The following is a 2,264-nucleotide window of genomic DNA, read 5'->3' as shown; positions in this document are numbered from 1 at the left end:
TGCGGCCTCAGACACTTGACACTTACTGGCTGTGTGACCCTGGACAAGTCACTTAACCCTCATTGCTGAGAGAGAGAGAGAGAGAGAGAGAGAGAGAGAGAGAGAGAGAGAGAGAGAGAGAGAGAGAGAGAGAGAGAGAAAGAGAGAGAGAGAAAGAGAGAGAGAAGAAGAAAAGAAAAAAAGTGATTTGGGTTTAAGGCATGGCCCTTAAATAATAAATCTGGTCTGTAAACCGCAAGATATCTTGAGAGGTTTCAGCAATCAGAATTTATATTCCTTTGGACAGAGTACCCAAAGGTAAGGGTGTGATTCCCTATGTGAACTGAGAAAGGGAGAGGAGGGAGGGAAGAAGGGAGTGGGGAGAAAGAAGGAGGGAGGGAACAAGGAAGGAGGGAAGAAAAGAAGGAAGGGAGGAGGGAGGGAAGGAGCTGCATTGCTTAACTGGAACTAGCCAGTTGGGTCCCCAGTGGGGCAGCTAACTACTGCTTATAGATGATTGTCCTTCATTCACAAACTGAGACCTGTGAAAGGTCTTAGCTTAAAAAGACCAAGATCTCCCATTGCATTTGGGGCCATCTTTAGTCATTCTGATCTACATTTTGCCACAGGACCCAGACGACGCCTTATTTTAACAGATGAGGAAACTGAGGCTCAGACACTTTCACCTAGCTAGTAAGTATTGGAGGCAGGGTTTGAACCCAGATCTTTTTGACTTTAAATGCCTCTCCCCATTCACTATGCCATGCTACCTTTCAAGGAATATGCAATTAACTTGTAAGACAGATGGAATGGTTGGGAGGAAATTCTATCTGAGTGCAGAGAAATGAACTAGATCAACAGTTCTAAAATTTTTTGGTCTCAGGGCCAGTTTACACTCTTTTTTTTTTTGTGAGGCAATTGGGGTTAAGTGATTTGCCCAGGGTCACACAGCTAGTAAGTGTTAAGTGTCTGAGGTAGGATTTGAACTCAGGTACTCCTGAATCCAGGGCTGGTGCTCTATCCACTATGCCATCTAGTTGCCCCCAGTTTACACTCTTATTGGGACCCCACCCCCGAAAAAATTTTGTTTATGTGGATTATAACTATCAATATTTGCCAAATTAGGAATTAAAAATTCTTAGTATTATGAAAATAGTCTTGACCTCTTAGAGGCCTGGAAAGAGTCTTGAGGACCCTCAGGGGTTCCCATACCACAACTTGAAAATTGCTGAGCTCCATGACCTCTGAAGATTCTTTCTAATTTTGTTCAGTTGTGTGTTTGACTTTTTATGACCCTATTTGAGGTTTTCTTGGCAAAGATACTGGAGTGGTTTAACATTTCCTTCTCCACCTCATTTTACAGATGAAGAAACTGAGGCAAACAGAGTTAAGTGACTTGCACAGGGTTACACAGTTAATATCTGAGGATGGTTTGAACTCAGGTCTTCCTGACTCCAGACCTAGCACTCTATCGACTTGCACCACCTAGCAACAACAATAGATTCAACCACTTTACATAAGCACTTCCTTTCCACCTCAGTGCTCCCCAGATGAAAAATTATTAAGTAACTAAAAAAAAAGAGCATGGGGACTTTCCTTAAATTTAGTAATAGGCTTGCCTTTGGCAAATTAACAAGCCAGAATGATAGGTAAGGCTTTTAAAGTTCATTTAGTTCAACTCTCCCATTTTATAGGTAAGGAAACTGAGCCCCATTTATATGATGTGACTTTTCCAGGACTGAGAGTGGCAGAGCCAAGATTCAAAGTGAAGTCCTCTAATAATAAACCTACCATTCTTCCCATTATGTCACATTACTCTTCCAATTCTTGTCCAGGTTCCTGAAGGAGGTAGTTAGATCCATCTATGATGTTGGCTCTAGAGTGAACAAGTTTGTGCCTGAAAGAAGGGCCCTGTGGTAAGGGATGTATGTGGGTAGTAGGTGTGATTGTCGGCTGACTTAAAAACCCCAACTATTTTCATGGCTGTAATTACTAAAGTTTTCAAAGCAATCAAAGCCTGGATTTCTCCTTGAAGAATAAAGAAGAATGAATGCTAGCCAAGAATTGTACCACAAATGGACAAAGATCGGGAAAAAAGAAAAAGTCTAAATGGTTCACTCAGTGAACCGGCTTTGAGTCTGGAGTCTTTTGTTCTCCCTAAAGGGCTTGGATCGTGAAAAGAAATCCTCTAATTCCTGTTTCACAGTCTTTTGGGGGTAAAAACTATTAAGTGAATAGACACAGATTGGATATTGTTTATCACCAAGTCACACCCCCCCCCCCCG

Source organism: Dromiciops gliroides, chromosome 2 (genome assembly GCF_019393635.1).
Source record: "Dromiciops gliroides isolate mDroGli1 chromosome 2, mDroGli1.pri, whole genome shotgun sequence".
NCBI classification, from domain to species: domain Eukaryota; kingdom Metazoa; phylum Chordata; class Mammalia; order Microbiotheria; family Microbiotheriidae; genus Dromiciops; species Dromiciops gliroides.
Note: the sequence above shows the minus strand (reverse complement) of the source record.